We start from the raw sequence: 19,230 nt of genomic DNA on the forward strand, positions 1-19,230 counted from the left end.
CACTTAATTTTCTTGTCCGCGGACAAATTTAGCAATTCTGCATAAGTGTTTAGCATTCCGCAGAACAATTTAGCAATGTCTGAAATTCAAAAATAAATGCTTTTTTTATCATAAACCATATATAGGGTATTGAAAACAACAAAAAAAATAACTATATAAACATTATCGTTTAAAGCTAAACAATTCATTCGGTAACTACCCTATAACAAAACTGGTATAAAAACTATGACCAAAATAACAAATTTACTAGTCTAGCGAACTAGTTAATAAGTTTTGGATATCAAAAATATCTTGAGGATGCGTAAGTAAACAATTTCGTATAAGTGGTATAAATTGTCGGTAATTGACCCGATAACGAAACACGAGCCGAATTCGTTATCCAAACAATAAAACGACTAGTCTAGTAAACTAGTTAACGTGTTTTAGAATACCAGACATTATATAACTTACCATTTATACACTTGAATTATAAAAACCCGATACCCAAAACATCAAATGTTTATAAAGTATGAACTTATATAAGTTAACTTGTTAGGATGTGAGTTTGATTGTTGTGACAATTAAGATGGAAACAATGAATGAAGATAAAACAGAGATGAAATTTGCAGCGGAATAAATAACTTTTCAATCACAACAATAAAGATATTGCTTTCATCATCATGCTTTTAAAAAATTGCAATTACAAGTTTACGTATGCATGAAGAATTACAACTCCCCCTCAACCTGATCATTCCTTGTTTGTTCGTACAAAAATGTCAAGGTGAAAGTGATGAATATAACAATACAATCACTGTTCTATTTATAGTACAAACAAAACATCTGAAGCATCTTAGCTGATGCCACCTAGACAACGACATCTAACAGCCTAACAAACTCCTAACATCTGCTAGAGCCTTGATGAGTTTGGTGATTGTGCCCTGCTTACAAGTTTTGCAAGTGTTTCTCTCATTTTGTCACTGGCAGGATCTATGTGATATAATAGTTGGTTTTTGAGTCTCCTTTTCCCGTAGTAGTCATACATCTGTTTATAAGCCTCAGACATCCACTGCTGCCTTTTTGCTTGATTTAAGGCAGCTATGGACAAGCCAGATGCTGAGGACAACTTTTTAAATGTATGGGTCTGTTGAGGGACAACCACTGTTGGATATACTGGCTTCTTAAGAACTGTAGGATCCTTTTCTCTCACCTGTTTCAGTCTTTTGTATGTTTCAACAATTTTGGATTCTGACCATTTGGCAACAGACCTTGCATTACCATACTTTGCAGCAACTAGCCCTTTTCTCATTCTTTTCAGCTTCAATGCCTTGTTTTGATCAATTTGTTTGCCTTTCTTCCATTATGGTAGAATTGGCTTAAGTGAAGGGTCATTGAGCATCTTTTGAATTCTTTCTATTTCTTCTTTGAGAGCATCTGTTGATATATTTGAATTGTGCTCTGTTTGCTTTGTTTGGTTTATGTTGCATGATGTGATCAAGGTAATACCGTCTTAGTTCCTTATCAAGCTCAGCATTTATTGGCTTCTCAGACATCGACTTGCTCAGGTCCTTAGCATAATCTTCTATCTCGCTTACCTTGCTAAGTTCTAGTGACAAGATTCCCTGAGCAGTCCTGTCATCCATCCCTTTACACTTCTCCTTTCCAATATATTCAGCCTATCTTGCTTTCAACTTCAAATATTCATCTAAGTTTCTAGGCTTTCGATATCCATAGAGAGATGGGAAGGACAGTTGTGATGTATCCTCTGTTGAATAAAAAGATTCAATTTCACCTTTAGTTACATGAATCTCTAGAGGATACTGAGCAACCAGTGGAATGATTTGTGGTTGTGGTTGAATGGGTGGAAGTGAAGTGGATCTAAATGGAAATGATGAGAATGGTGTGGCTTGAATGGGGGCAGATGATAAAGAGATTGGTGGTTGAATCTCTTCATCATCTTCTTGCACAACAAAAGTTTTTCTTTTGCATGTGAATTTGATTTTAGGTGAGGGTGGGCGTATTGGAATTCTTGGCGGTGTGGGCAGTGGTTGTGGTTGTGGTGTGGGAAAGATTATCATGGCAGTGGTTTGGGAAACATTTGATGTTACATCTGTTGTACCAGCATCTGTTGGTTGTTTTGGTGGTGATGGTTTCTTTTGAGGTGGTTTTTGTGGTGAGGGTTTTGTTTTGGCTGCAGTAGTGGTTTTAGCAGAGGATACACTTCTTGTAGGCATAGAAGTGGTTTTAGGAGGGGTGGTGATTGAATGTCTATCATTTCTTTTTGACTTTCTCCTTTTTGAAGTGCCAATGTCCTCCTTTTCCCCTGCTTGGCCTGTTCTTGTTGAATTAAGCTAGAAGCTTTTGCTTCAAGTATATCTTACCTTTTCTGCTTTTCTGGGGCAATCTCTTCTGCTATCTTGTTCAGGGTCTCATCAATCCTTTTTCACTTCTAGCATCTGATGCCTTAGCAGAGGTTTTGGTTGTAGGAACAGACTCTGACTTTTGTGGTTGCACCTTTGATGGTTTTGTGTGTGATGAAGGATGCAACTTTCTCAACTTGTATTTCTCCTCCTTTTTGGCATCATCTTCCACTTCTTCTTTAAGTACAGTTGCAGGGGCAGAGCCAGTTGTCTTTAAAAAATGTTCCCTGATGGCCTTGATATCAACTTGTGTAACTTTGTACCTGGCCTCAACCATGTTTCTTATCAATTCAATGTGAGTGTTGTGGTTGATGTCTGCCAAACTCCTTTGAGCTTGGATAATTGGTTGCACTGATTTCCACAGCTCATCGGCAATTTGCTGAGTTGAAGTTTGACTTTTAGAATGCTCCAACATTTGTTTCATCATGCTTTCATTTCTGCCATTGAAGATTCCATGGATGTCATTCTTTCCGTCAATTCCTTGTATCTTAATTCATCACCTAACTTAATAGGATCATCTGAATTCCTACCAGATGTAGTTTAATTTGGTTCCATAATAGGATAATTCTCCAAATTATCAGAACCAAATGCCCCTTTGTCTTGGTACTGGGGACTTCCAACTGGAACAAAGGTTACAATTGTACCCTCAACAGTTTTTGCCTTCAAGGAAGTCTTATAGATGAAACCACTGTCCAACTGAAAAACTGTTGTTTCATCAGTTGTAGTGGATGCTTCACTTGAACTACCACCAAGAGTTACATGTAACTCAAGAGGTGTAGCCTCCTCAGCTATTTGTGAGTTAGCAAATTGATTTTTTCTCAGATTCAGTCACTTGTGGAAGTTTGCTCTCTTTAATTGGTGATTGAGAGGGACTGATTTGTGTTTGAGTTGTATCAATAGCATCAAACAGAGGTAAGAATGTTGGTGGAATTGGAGTGGAGGGTTGTGGAGTTGAAAGAGAGACAACCCTGGGAGAGGGGCTTAGAAACAGACTTTCAAGTGAAATGTCTGCCTCTTAATGTGTTGTCCTTGTGCTTACAACTTGATCCTTTTGTGAGGATTCAAAAGGAGTTTGGATTGGTGGAGATCTTTCCAACTGTTGTGAGGAACTAGCAACAATGGTTTCTGGTGGCTTTTGTTTTGCCACAAGGTTATCCTCTGGGATCTCATCTTCCAGAGGTGCTTTTTTATTTGTTTCTTTTTGGTGGGCTTTTTGGATGTGGAGGATTTCTTTGTGGATTTTTCTGGTGTGGGTTTCACAATGCCGGTTGTGGTCTCAAGATCACCAGGACTAGTGGCCTTAGCAACAGAGTTTTGAGTAACAAATGTGGACTCACCTAAAAATGGCTCATTCCCCTTTGCTTGTGTTTTTAAAACTTTTGACTCTTTATCTTACATTCTTGTAAAAGTTTCATTTGTAAGGGTTTTCATTTGGAAAGCTTCACCTTGTTGAAAATCTTTTTGAGACACTTGTTTTTGTATGTAATAGCTTCAAAGTCTAGGATACATAAGAAAAGCATTATTTGATCCCTTTTTAACAACACTCACATTTGCCACCAAGTCCAGGAACAATGCCTGGGATAGATTATAATATGATTTTGACAAAATGGCATGTCCCAAGTATTGAACTTTTTGTAGAATATCATTAAATGCGGTGGTCTTGGCTGAGAGATATATAAGTAGGGTATGGAAAAAAATTCATTTCAACAGGAACTTTTATTATAAAAATTGTAACTCCTGTCAATTGACCATCATACCCTATTTCTATGAACTTTGTGTGAAGTTCCTATTTTTCAAAAGAATTTTTACCTTCATGGTCGTTCAAAGCAAATATCGTGGATATGGAAGATGGGGATATCTGAACAATGGTTCCTCCGAACTTTGATGTTATACCAAAGGGTTTTTTATTTGAGATGGAATTTCAGCATTGGCCCAAAGGTGTCGGAGGGTATCCAAGTATATTGGTGCATTGGCAGCTAGTATGGTTTTGTATTTTGATGACGTCAAAATGTCAATTATTGAGTGGAAAGCTTGACTTTTGTCGGTTTTCTCGAAGTAAGGAAGGTAGTTATGAGGAGTTTTTATTTGCAGAGCCATGACCGGAGATGAGAGGTGAGGAGTTTTGAAGAAGATGGTAGTGGAAACCGCTTTGTATGAATTTTGTATCCAAGACGACAGTGTAAACTCTGTTTGGATGGAACAGGGGTATTTATAAAGTGAAAAACTAAAAGCTGATGTGGTATTTATTTCAAAGATCTGATGGCTAACATCTGTCCATGTGGCAACCTCTATTTTTGGTAATGGATGACAGTTGTTTGATAACCTCTGTTGGAAGGCAACAAAGGTTGGGAAGAGTGGATATGAATAGTGGCTATCCTTCTGAGAATATTATCGGTGTATTAAAAACTTGAATGAAGACGAGAAGTCAGATTAATCAGGGTTTAAATTGTTTCCTCACTCAAGTGGCTCCGTTGCAAAATCAATTTTCTCTTCAATGTTATATTTCTCAAATCAAGCCAAAGAATTACAAAGAGGCACTGACTGAGGAGAGGTGGGTAAATGCTATGCAAGAGGAGTTGCTACAATTTGAGAAATTGGGAGTCTGGAAGCTAGTTGATTTGCCCGATAATCATAAAAAGATCAACACCAAGTGGGTATTCAAATGCAAGTGAGATGATAGAGGTGTGATTGTCAGAAACAAAGCCAGGTTGATTGTGCAAGGTTTTTGTCAACATGAAGGTATTGATTTCATAGAAGTTTGTGATCCAGCGGTGAGACTTAAAGCTATCAGAATATTTTTAGCTTTCACTTCTTGGAAAGGGTTCAAAGTGTACCAGTTGGATGTCGAGTCTGAGTTTTTATACCGGATGGTTAAAGAGGAAGTCTACACGAGAAAACCGTTGGGGTTTGTCGATCCACATAACAAAGACAAAGTGTATCTTCTGGATAAAGCTTTATATGGTCTGTAACAAGCACCACGTGCTTGGTATGAAAGCACCTGCTAGACAATAAATTTATCAAAGGAATAGTAGATTGCACCCTATTTATGCGAGAGACAGACGGTCACATACTGATTGTACAGATTTATGTGGACGACATTATATTTGGTTCAACAAACGACACGTTAGAGAAAGAGTTTGACATCGTGATGTGACAGAAATTCGAGATGAGTTCGGTGGGCGAGATGAAATTTTACCTAGCTCACAATCATAACGTTAATCCGGATCCAACAGGAGAGAATGTTGATGTCACAGAGTATCGCAGCATGATCATGTCACACCCTGACTTTTGCGCAAGCGTATGATGTGTGACTGGTTTAATATCATTGCATTCAATCATAATAAACAATTACATGATTAAAACGATGTGCATCCATTCATAAAATTTGAGTATTACAAACACTGGTTATTTAAGTTTTAAAACACAACCTTCGACTAGGTTAAAAACCAACAAAAGTGGATGACATCTAATACTTGAAGTCTACTTCTAGAAACAACACCCGCGCCCAAGATCCAATCTGTCACCTGAAATACATGTAATTTTGGAAAACATCTACAAAAGTTGAGCGAGTTCATGCGTTTTGTATGAGTACTGAAATCTTGTAAATCTTTGAGAGACTCCTTTGTAAACAGGTATGAAAAGCATGTATGACACAATTGCTTTACAAGGACTTTAAGGCATGTGAGGACATAGGGAGCACTCGTAATGAGTGGACTTATACCCTTGTTGATTTCCCTCGACTATGTCGATTTCCCTCGACTATGTCAATTTACCTTAACTATGTCAATTTCCCTTGACTATGTTGATTTACCTCGACTATGTCGATTACCCTCGACTATGTCGATTACCCTCGACTATGTCGATTACCCTCGACTGGGACTCCGAATCACTGCTTGGTACTAGTTGTGACCATGAGTGGGGTTCGGCCGTACCCGTTAGATCTCACCCTCGTCCCTAATTAAGTATTAATGGCATTTCAATATCTAGTCTATGCTTACATGATCTAGTATTTCCTAGGCATTTCATACCGTTTAAGCATTCGTAACATGTATTCCACCCCCGAGAGTTATAAAACCGAAAACAGTTAAAGAAAAGGGGGAGCATGAACTCACTGTTTTGCGTCTTCAGTACTTGTAACTCATATCTCGTCAGCAAACACGACTACCTACAATGTGCTAGGGTCTATTATACGAGCGGGTCGTGCCTTGCCTTATTATTCATGTTTTGAGTTACGTTTCCTTCATGTCTTTAACATTATCCAAAGTTATAATACTTCTCAAGTATTTATTTTCGTATTTCCTTCCCAAGGATGGGAGTATTTCATACATGTATTTTCGTATTCTTGTATTTGTAGTTCCCGAAATAATATATTTTCAAGTTTCACTTAGAAAATATATATAGACTCGTTTCGTCCAAAAATAATGTATTGTCAAGAATATATATATTTTTCTCAAAAATCATATATCTTCTAAATATTCTAAGAAAATATATTTCTTATTTCCAAAAATAATATATTTTCTCTTTGTCAAAAATATGATATACTTTGTAATAATAATGAAAATCATATTTTCGTTCCTTGTGTCCCAAAATAATATTTAGCAAAAACATATTTATAACGGTATTTTCCGGAATATTTTGTAAGTTACGTTCTTGCGTTTGATTTCACAATACTGAGTGTGTAACTTATATATTTATTCCTTGTGATTTTTGGTATTATTTTGGATTGTAAATTCTTGGTATTTTCGTTAAGTTATATTATTTTATCCTAAATAATATAACTAATTCACAAAGTGTACAAATATTCACACAAGTGTCTTTAATATAAAATATATATTCTAAATATATATTTATCCATTTTTATTTACAAAAACCAACCTCCAATACTTGTATTTTTGTAGCAAAATTTATGGCAAAGTTTATATTGAAAAACATAGTTTATAACATACTTGTAAATACTTATTTAGAAAATATTTTCTAAGTGTTTGTATTTTTAGAAAATTTTCCCATAGTTTTCTTTGAAAATGGAGGTGTCCATGCTATTTAGCATATCATTTTCTTTTCAAAATCAACACACAATAATCAACAATCAATCCCTTAACAATATTATATTTACCAAGTGCAAAAACAAGCTATCTACATAAAGATCATGAACGTGAGTTTTCGTAAAAACTTGTAGTAACTTGGTGGTATGTTTAGTAGCCTTAGTTACCCTCCAGAATCTATTTACTTCTTGATAAACTTCATTTCTGAAAGTTTTAGGTGTTTACAACTTATAAACATATTTTACAAAAAAGTTTCTTTATTAAATCCTCTTGTTTCTCTAGTGTTTCTACACTTATTTCATCACCAAAAATAGTGTAAGTTTAAGTAAAAATCAAGTTCTACTAAAAATCATATTTTGATCTTAGTTTTCTTGGAAAATCCTTCATGAATCTTAGATTCATAAGTTTACTATGTTTATTATTTTACAAGAAATCCTTTTATTCATCAAGTTCATGTTTACACAAGAAGATGATTATCTTATGTTATCACATAATCATCCTCTCACTTGCTAGATCATGTGTTTAATCACAATCTAGCAAGCTCTATATGATGATCAACATCATATTCTCAAGAAAAAAACAATCAATCATCACACATATACTAAACAACATTATTTCATCCATATTTCATCATATAACAAGTTTATGTTCAAGATTCAAGTTTATGTTTTTTAGTGTTCTTGTTATTTGCATCATGATACATCTTTTAACCAACAACATGAGAAGTAAAAACTAGTAACAAGAAGCTTACAACTAGCTCAAAGGCTAGGGAAGAACTCTTGATGAAAATGGTGTGGATAAAAGCAAACGGGAGAGGTCCTTGATAAACCACAAGCTTCACACTTCTAACACCCTTGGATGATCTTGGATTGCATGGACTTAGAAGGAAAATAATGGTGGTGGTGGGGGTTACCTACGGCCGAAGTGAGGGAGAGGGAGAAGGGGAGGTGAAGTGAGTTGAAGTGTGGTGGGATGTGAAGGATCATGTCTTCATATAAACACATTAGAGCTTTTACCCAATGGTCATAATGTTCCCTAAGTACAAGCATGATCTTGATTAATCCAAGAAAAGAAATCTAGCAAGATTTTGGAAGATTGTGGTGATCTTTGTGGGGTCACATCTAGTGGCCGTAAATCATGAGGGGGGGGGGGTTAATTGTAACTTTGAATGATAATGTAGGTAAATAGTTGGAGGTTAAGTGTAATATCTAGTGTTTATGTGTAGGATGCATTTCATAGTGTGTTAGGGTGTTCGGGAACCATAACTAGTTCAAAAATAATAAAACAATGCTTCTAGCAATATTTTGGTGTTCCGGGTAATGTCCGGTTGTTCGGTTAGATACCGGTTCGTTAAAGTGTCAAGTTATATCGTTTAATGCTTCTTAAGTACCCTTTTGCGACACTTTTAATTCCCGGCACTTAGGAAAGCATACAGGACCATTTAGTCAATTTTCTGCACATTACTAGCTTGTTAAAAAGCTGAATTTTGGTGAAATATGCAGAATTCTGCACTTTATATGGGTTTTAGGCACTTTCCGGCACTTAAACTATCACTTAGAAAAGCAGTTTTTCCTACACACTATACTAGTGTATCACTGGGTCTCTGGCTCAAACTGGGCCTCAAAACATCGACTGTCTATGTACTGAATTTCGTCAGTATTTTAGTTTATCTGATAATGGTGCCAATTCTGTACTGTGTATTATTAGAACTATATTGTGTTGCATGTAGCAACGATAAAAGTCCTACAACATGAAATGCCATTGTATGTATATAACAGTAATCAGAAATTCATTTGTCTTGTAAACTAGATCATGCACAATTATTAAAGCACAGATTACTGTTCAATTAGTTTACGGAATGTACGGAAAAGTGACAGTTGTCACAGTCTCCCCCCGTTAAAAGAATTTCGTCCTGAAATTCAAGCGATGCCATCGGTCGCAGGGGAGTTGTGAATCAAATGGGGTCACTTAGGTTCAAGATTTGTCTTCATGTTCCCATGTAACTCTGGGTTATGATATGAATTCTATCGTACTCAAATAATTCAATTACGTCTTTTCAGTGTCTTGTGGACTCCTGGTCTGCAACCTTAATAGGTTCTATAGTAATTTTGTCGTTTGTCATTGACGTGAATCTTATTTGTGGGAACAACGATTGTTCCTTGGGTCAGACTCCTCTAAAGACTAGACACATGGAATGTGTCGCGATCACTACAGATCTTTTTCTTCTTATGATTCCTTAATCAATGTGCCGCGTATGCAATGTTGTGGTCTCGTTGCATCGACGTGCAATTGAGACTTTGTCGAGAATCATCACATAATTGCAACTCTAACTCCTTAGCTCTTGATTGCAGGGTTGGCATGAATCTCGTTCTTATCCACCATGTATCTTAAAGTTCTCACTTCGCGAATTCAAAATCCGCTTTTTGTCATCATAGCACATAACTGTTCTGTTGGTGCAGTCATCTGTCGTCTTCGTCTTATGTCGAGTCTCGGGCTCGTTGCAGATCAGATTGGGCAAGGAATCAAGGAAAGTCAAGGCTGGCCGTTTGAAAGGAAGGCTGACCATTTGAAGGAAGACTTCCGTTTGAGACATGCCCGTTTGAGTGTGTTCGTTTGAATGTTCAGTGATCGTTTGAGCGTGTTCAAACGGTCAGGTCATGTCTATATATAGATCTCAAACGGTCATCATTTGTAACGATTGGTAAAAATTGATACCGAGGTGCTGCCGGTATCTCTTTGGACTGTAATCACTGTTATATCAATAGAAAAGAAGATTAAAGTGTATTCAAGCTGTTTTAAAGTGCGTTTCTTAGTATTCCGCCTCTGAAACGTACGAGAGCTCTTCAGAACGACTCATTCAGGTCGCGAAACCGATCCTACAATTAGTATCAGAGCTCAGGACGAGGAGTTCTTGCCATATTCAGCTTAGAAATCTGATTTTCTACACCTTCTGTTCAAAGCCGATACTTTTCACGGTCAAAATCAGTTCAAAACTTCACACTGTGCTCGGAATTGTTAACTAACATAGCCTTGAAAGTTTCAGACTGAAAATCGAAGTAAACAGATAGGAAATTGCCTGTCCGTTTGAAATTGTTCAACAAAATGATGACGTCATAGACCTTCCGTTTGAAAATCAGTACCTGTCGTTTGAAACAAGATCTATCGTTTGAATTGATCGTTTGAAAACAGTTCCCATCGTTTGAAACTGTTGTCCTATCGTTTGAAACCAGCTTCTGATCGTTTGAAAGCCCACCGTTTGAACCGTTCGTTTGAAAGTGATCCGGTCGTTTGAAAGTTGCTTCCGGTCGATTGAAAGAGAATACTTTCGTTTGAGTTTACACTTCCGTTTGAACCAACTACCGTTTGAAACTATGTAGTCCGTTTGAAAGCTGTTTAGTGTGTGAAACATGAGTACCGAGTTCTACAACGCTTTTGCAACACCATCGAGTCCAGCTGCGATTGCTCAAGCCATGAATCTAGAAAACGAGACGGAAACCACTCAAAAGCCCCCAAAATTGATGAGTATCGAAGAATACTATGGGTGGAAGGATAGATTTGAAAACTGGGTTCAAGCAAATCATCTTAGATCATGGGAATGTATCTTGAAGAAGTATGTGTTACCGAGAACGGAGGTGAATGTTATGAAACAGATATCCAAATTCACAGATCAAGAACGGGCAATGTACAGAGCGGAGAAAATGATGATCAGTTTATTGCAACAAGCGATTAAGGAAGATATATTCATTCTGTTAGAGCACGACAAAACTGCTAAGTCAATATGGGATGCTCTTAAAGTCAAATTCGAGGGAAGTGAGAGTATGATTAAAAGCAAAAAGGCATTGCTTAAGAAAGAGTTTGATCTTTTTAGCAGCTTACCAGGAGAGGATACTAAGAAGCTGATTGAGAGATACTGTCACTTAGTGCGATCATTGATAATGATTGGTGTTGATAAAAGTCGTGAAGAGTATGTGGATAAGTTGGCTGATGCGTTACCTCAGAAGGAGTGGGGAACGTATTTGATGATATTGAAAAACACGGGTGTTTATGACGGACTGACAATTGGACAGTTTATCGAAAAATTAGATGCTCAGAATCTGGAACAGCAAAAGATCATCAGGATGAATAGTCCGAGTGGTCAACAAGATGTGAAGATGTACTACAAAGGTAGCACTCCAGTTTCAGAATCTGAAAGAAGTCCAAAAATTCAGACAGCATTCAGTGCTGGTGATTCATCTGACAAAGCTGATCAGGGTTCAAATATTAGTAGCAGCGGGTTCTCATCATTTCCGAGTGTCAATCCCAAAGAGTCAAAGACAAGTTTTCAGTCTTAGGGAACAAAGACGGGAAATGGATATGTTATTCAGTGCAACATAGCTCTCAACCTTCCAGAAGGTCAAAGCTTCTCTGAAGACACTACAAAAGGCCATATGGCACTTCTGGGTTCCGTTCTGTTATCCTATGAAGGTCTGGTTGCTGGTCGGATCGGAAATCCTATGCTCACCAAAGAGGATTACGATCAAATCGACGCCGAAGAAATGGAACTCATGGATATCAAATGGTGTCTTGCAAGTGTTCTTCGACGTGCTGAGAAGTTCAAAACCCTCACCGGAAGAAATGACTTTCTTGATGCTCATGTATCTACTTTAGGTTTTGATAAATCTAAAGTTACTTGTTTTCGGTGCAGGGAGAAAGGCCATTTCAAACGGGAATGCAAAGGAAGAGAAGCTAGTGGTGCACAAAATTCATTTGGGAAAGATGATTACTACCGCAAAGCTATCTATCAACAAGTTGGTCAATCTCAAGAACCACAGACGGCTCATGGGAGGAAGATTGAAGATCCCAAGAGAGCATGTTTGGTAGATTTCAGCTGGAGTGATTATATATCATCTGATGATAAAGCAGCAACACGCATAATCGATCAAGATGATGAAAGACTTCCTGAAGGCTTCAGCTGGGATATGTTTGTTGATGAGAAAGGAGAATTCAAAGCTTTCATTGCCAAAATTATGAGGGAGCGAGACATGTTTGCCACGTGGATGAAGTCTATTGGTGAAAATGTCAAATCGGTTGCTTCTGATGAAAGTTCATTTAGTAGTGATGAAAGTACAGAAAGTGTTGGTGAACTTTCAGACAGATCTGGGAAGGTTTCAGAGGGTTCAGATGAAAGTTTACAGAGTTCAGATGAGAGTGTACTAAATGAAGTTACTTCAGAAAAAGCAGTTGTTTTTGATCAAACACCGTCTGATTCTGGTGTATCAGATGCTGATTCTAAAAAATCTGTAGAGTTTGATCAATCACTGGTTGACAAAAACAGTGATGATGAAGAATAAAAATATGTAAATGTTGCTGAATCTCATCTTTCTCCTAAAAGTTTTCATGTTTATTTTGCAGATCGCATGAATACACTGAGGGCTATAGAACAACACGAGAAGTCTGAAGGTGATATTCAAAACGTTGAAAATGTTGCTGAAAAGGTTACCGAAGTGGAGAAAGAAGAAGAAAAGGTAATTGAAGCTGAAAAGGTGATAGAAGTTGTGAAAACAATCGAGGTTGAGAAGATTGTTGAAGTCGTCAAGCCTTGTGAGAAGTGTTTGGAAGCTTGAAGGGAATGTGCAGCAAAAGACGACATTATAGCTGAGTACGAGAAAAAGAAGGAGCAGTTACTGTTCAACCTCAATTATGTGAAAGAATCGTACGATGTTTTGAACAAAACAGTAACTGGTCTTCAAACGACAAACTCAGAAAGAGAACAGGCATTGACAATGATGAATGCAACTTTGATGTCAAAACAAAAAGCGATCAATTTCTACATTGAAGAGAGTGCCAAATGGAAGCAAGAGTTGGAAACTGAAAAGATCGAAAATGAGAGAATTAGGCGGTTATTGTTAAGCTATTCTACTTCTGATTATCTCATTGATCGTGTTTACCCAACTGTTGCAGGATTGGAAGCTTTTCAAGACGAGAAGCCAAAGAAGAAGAAAGACTGTGGTAAGAAATCGACTATTAGCTATAACAAATGTCCGCCTCCAATTTGGGATGGGTATTCTCCTAGGAAACCAAATGAGGAGCAACTTGAGAAAGCAGTCAATATAAAGTTAAAAACCGACACAACTGACGTTTTACCAGACAACATTGATGTCACGTTTACCTCGTCCGATACTGATCATGAGTCTGAGTTAATTAAAAAGGTGGTCGATCAGGTGTTGGATACTGATGAGGAATCCGAGTCAAAATCTGAGTCAGGAGGGTCAAATTCGTCAGTCAACAGTGAAAAGTCGTCGGTTAAACGGTCTTACAGTAAAGAATTTTTGTTATCAAAGGCAGATTTGAATGATAAAACATTCGAAGTTGTTTATACTTTGAATGGTTCTGACAAATTATATTATAACAAAGAGTTTCCAATTATGAGTATTAAAACAGAATTGATTAACAAAACTTTCAAACTAATAGAGATTAATATTCCTGAATTAAAAGTTTTGAAAAATTTTGAAAAATCTAAAAAGTACACTTCAAGAGTTCAACAACGATTAAACAAGAAAAAGGGTTACAATTCTGGTTCTGGTTTTCAAAAGAAACCAAACCAAAATCGTACCTACAAAAAGAAAGGACTTGGTTTTGTTCCACCAGAAAAGTATAAAAATGAGAAAAATTCTAAAACAAAAACAGAATTTGTGTCAGGTGGAAGCTCGGAAGATGAACAGCAGAAACCATTCTGGAAACAATCGAATCAAGAGTTTCTTGCTGAGAGGAGAAGGAATGGTACTGGAGTATTTCATCCGAGAGAAACTCGAACCTGTTTCAAATGCAATGAAGCTGGTCATATTGCATGGAATTGTCCGAAAAATATCAAAACAAAACAGGGAGTTTCTCAGAAACTAAAAGAAAAGGTTGTTGATACTGAACCACCAACAGAAAAACTTAAAGTTTTTGAAAATTCAACTTTTGAGGTTGGTGAGTGTTCGACAAAGAAGAGGTATGAAAAGAAAGGAAAAGACAACCAAGTATGGGTTGCCAAGAAGGGTGATGTGAATGTCGGCGATGAATCTGGTTCCACAAAGCCAGAAGAGCCACAGGTTGAGGAGAAAATTTCAGTAAATGATGATGATTTTCCATCGCTGAAGTTTGAGGAAGTTAAAAAGAAAGTTGGAAAAACTGAGATTTCAAATCAATTTTACAATGAAGAAAAAGAATTTGATCTCGAGAAAACATTCAACGGGAATGTTAAAAAGATTTTTGGGAAAATGTTGAGTGGAAAAGCTAAGGGGGTAAAAGATTTTTATGCAACTAAAAAAGCAACATACAACCCTACTGCTCAAGAGCTGAAAGCCATCAAGTCTGAGAAGACTTGGATGGAAGTCTGCTTCCCATGATAGTCTTAGGACTACGCCAGAGATCCCAAGTTTATATCGTGGATCAGGAATCAGCATCATTCTAGTGTTTGAAAAGTTTGTTTAAAAGTTTTTGAATAATATTTGAATTTTACAGGTTGAAGGACTACACCGGAGCTTCCAGGTTGGTAATTGAGAAGCAGGAATCGGCATCTTTCTGACTAATTTTACAAGTGGTAAAGAGGTTTCTGTAGATGTCTCATTCCTACAGGAAAACCTACAAGTGATATTTTTTTTGTTATACTTTGAAGAGATTATGTTTACAAGTGATACAAAGGCTTCTGCATTGCAAATGGTAAATCAGGGACATTAAGTTGTACTTGATTTACTATTCATATAAGATTGATAAACAAGATGATGAACCATATCCCCATGCTTCATAAGTGCTAAACTTAAAAATGGTAAACACAAACTCATTTTCCGGAAAAATCATTTTGATTAAAACAAACTTAAGTGTTTTGAAATCTAAATGAGAAATGGTTTGTTGAAAGGGGGAGTTCAGATTGTTTATGCCTAGTGAATGGAGATTTGATGTGATTCGATATCAGTTGTCAAGTTTCTATACAGTTTGTGTTGATTTCTATGTTTTCAAGTGGGTCAATAGTCTAGTAGTTTTCAAATTTCCTTTGAAATGTGTTTGCATTTTAGGGGGAGTAGAAAATTTTAGAAAATCCAAAAACATTAGAAAATTTGAAAAAGCCAAAAACATGATAAAATTCAAAAATAAGTTTCGTTGTGAAAAGAGGAAATGATAGTACATCAGTGGACTGTCACATCATGCTAAAGAATTGGAAAGATAATATGTGATAAACAATCTTACTGTGGATGTGTCAGTAGGTTTTCGCACATTTAGTAAATTGTGACGAGATATAAATCTAAAAGTTCAAACTTGCTTGTTCTGTGGGTTAACACAAACTTGGATATAAAGGTAACCCCTGAAATCTTGTTTGAAAGGTCCCTTATTCAGAGATACTAGGTCTTTATGCTCAGTGATATCTAGGGTATTATCCCGGGACTTCTGCTGTATGGAAGTACTGACCTAGTCCCCGGATAATGCTTTCTGCAAAAAGCTTGAAACATAGCTTCGCCCTCAGGATGCTGATGAAACAATAAAATTGATAGTCGCTGCTGTTGAAATTAAAAGATCCTCTAAAGGGGACACACCAAAAGTCGAGCCGTCATCTCTCTGCTGAACGGAAGTTCTGACCTGAGCTCTCACGGTTTCGCACCTAACCCCTATACAGATATCAGCTGTGGTATACTCACCTGTAAGACTGAATATTGGGATCTGGATACGGGAGTATATTCAAGTAGTGGGACACACGTATAAGTTTAAGTTCTTAAAACATTAATATCGTATCTCAGATCAGTTGAACTTTGTGTGAAAATTTCAGTGGACCGATATACTGACAATCTAGGTAAATTGTTTAGAACTGAAAATGAATTCAGCTTAACGGTGTTAGTGACATGTCTCATAAACTGATATGATCCTCTTACACGAACTCATAAAAATATGTTTGTAAATATTTCATTGTTTGCATTTCATTTCTTTACATTGAAAAATCCAAAAAGATTTTCGACAAACTGATGTTGGAAAGCTGATTATCAAAATTTCAAGTGCTAAACATGATGACATTGTTGTGAGGGGGAGTGCTTCTAATTGTCAAGATATAGTTTTTAAATCAACAAATGGTTCATCATGTGTGTGTGATTTAATAGAGAGTTAGTGATGCAAATTGTTAAAATTAGAAAATTTATTTCCGGGTTAAGAATGTGCAGGAATTGCCAGGTTTCAATCTTGGAACTAAAGATATAAAGCCAGGTTACAATATCCGTTGAAAAAAAGCCAAGTTTTGATCCTGGAAATCAAATTTTGAGAAGCCAGACAACGATCCTGAAGATGTTGCTGAAGAACAAAGAAATACCAGCAAATCGAGAGGGGGAGTCTGAAGACAGAGAGAGAGAGAAGCTCAGAGGACTGATAAAGACTGAAGATAGTGAAGACTCGACACTTAAGACTCGTCAACATCTGAGGGGGAGTCTGTTGGTGCAGTCATCTGTCGTCTTCGTCTTATGTCGAGTCTCGGGCTCGTTGCAGATCAGATTGGGCAAGGAATCAAGGAAAGTCAAGGCTGGCCGTTTGAAAGGAAGGCTGACCGTTTGAAGGAAGACTTCCGTTTGAGACATGCCCGTTTGAGTGTGTCCGTTTGAATGTTCAGTGACCGTTTGAGCGTGTTCAAAAGGTCAGGTCATGTCTATATATAGATCTCAAACGGTCATCATTTGTAACGATTGGTAAAAATTGATACCGAGGTGTTGCCGGTATCTCTTTGGACTGTAATCACTGTTATATCAATAGAAAAGAAGATTAAAGTGTATTCAAGCTGCTTTAAGTGCGTTTCTTAGTATTCCGCCTCTGAAACGTACGAGAGCTCTTCAGAACGACTCATTCAGGTCGCGAAACCGATCCTACATGTTCTTTCTCTAAGAGTCGCAAGATAAATTGTAGAGGTTGCTCACGCCCTCCTTGGTTGTCGGGCACATAAGAATGTAGCCAATAAATATAATCATGTTCTTATCTATGTACGGCTTGCACACCTGATCCATGAGGTCCATGAATATCGTCGGTGCATATGTTAAGCCAAATGGTACGACAAGGAGCTCATAACGCTCGAAGCGAGTCCTAAAGGTCGTTTTAGGGATATTGCCTTCTTGTATTCACAGTTGAGGACATCCTGACCTCAAGTCGATCTTCAAGTAGTAACTGGATTCTTACAATTGGCTCATTCATGTCATCAGTTATTGGCAAAGGATACCAATCCTTGATATCCAATTCTCTGGAATTTATGCAAAGTTGAAACTGTCAACTTTCTCTTTGTGTCTTTAACTAATGGTTTCATGTCCTTAATTTCCTCTGTCTAGCAGCTCTTGCAGTTATATCGGAGGCTCATGCTTCGCGGACGAAGCTAGTCGGTAAGGTGTCATTCGGCACTAGTGCCGCTCCTGGCACAAGATTTATCCTAGACTCCTCTTGACGCTGTGGAGGTATTCCTTGCAAGTCTTCAGGAAAGGCTTCTGGGAATTCCTCCACCACGGGGTTATCTCCTAGCTCCAGCTCCTAGGTCTCCTTATCGGCACATGAGCTAGGAAGGCTATGCAGTCTACTCGGAGGTGCTTCTACGTCTCTTCGACCAATGAGAGATGTCGCAGATCCGATGCCTTGTGGGGTCTAGCACCCTTGCACCTATTGCAGGGAGGTTATGCACTATAAATGTTTCATCATTCGCAAGAGGGATGCGACTGATTTTCCTTATAACGAACGACTTCAGCTCTATACTTGGATATCCAATCCATGATGACTATCATATCATGACTTCTCAAGTCAATGGTAACAGAAGGTTCCGGCCTTCTGAATCCCCAAAATATAATCCTTAATTTCTTCGCTTGGTTAAACTAGCCTTTTATATGCCCATTTCTACGAGACGTCTATTTTACTCGAAACTAGACCAAGCAGTTTCTTAAGTTCTAAGCATCCAATGTTAAAGTTGGTGCCAGTATAAATCAAAAATAGATGCATAAGGTTGGTTAATAGGGAACGCACCCGTAACCGCATCTGGATCCTGGCGTGCTTCACGAGCTTCGATTGTGAAAACCCTTCCTTGCTTGTTTCTTCCTAGGGCAGTCTTTCCTAAAGTGCCCTGCTTCACCACATCTGTAGCAACCTGGTACTCTACCATTACCTCTTCCGTCTGGATCCTTCGCCCAACAGGCATCCTTGCTGTGCCTTTCCTTTCCGCACTTTCCACACTTGGGCCTCATACATTGACCTTCATGGTAAAAATTGCACTCCTCGCACCTCGGCTTAGTCCCCAAGTAAACTCTACCACCAGCCTTATCAGTGGCTCCATCAGCTTTCCTGCCACGCGGCGAGTTCACTTCCTTTCTTTTATTTGTTTTAGAGTTTCCATAGTTGACTTGGGTGCTTGACTTTAGGTTTGAAGACTTCCTCTTCTTGTTGCCTGATGACTCCACATGAGTCTCTTTCTTGTTATCCTCAGATTCTGAAAATTTTCCCATGCGTAGCGCTTCTTTAGTAAGAGTGACACTCAAATCGATAGCCTCTGCGATGGTCGAGGGCTTTGAGGTAGTAACCATGCTCCTAATTTGAGGCGCAAGTCCCCAAATGAATCGCTCAACCCTCTTGAATTCCGGTTTGACTAAGTAGGGGACGACCCTAGACAAGTCGTGAAATCGCTGGACATATTCAGGAATCTTCGATTCGTCCATTTTCAAATTCCAGAACTCCACCTCAAGCTTTTGGATTTCAGCCCTGGAAACAGTATTTCTTCTCCATCATTTCCTTGAGCTCGTCCCAGCTCAGTGCATTAGCAGCATCTGCACCAA

Source organism: Helianthus annuus, chromosome 4, assembly GCF_002127325.2.
Source record: "Helianthus annuus cultivar XRQ/B chromosome 4, HanXRQr2.0-SUNRISE, whole genome shotgun sequence".
Classification (NCBI taxonomy): Eukaryota; Viridiplantae; Streptophyta; class Magnoliopsida; order Asterales; family Asteraceae; genus Helianthus; species Helianthus annuus.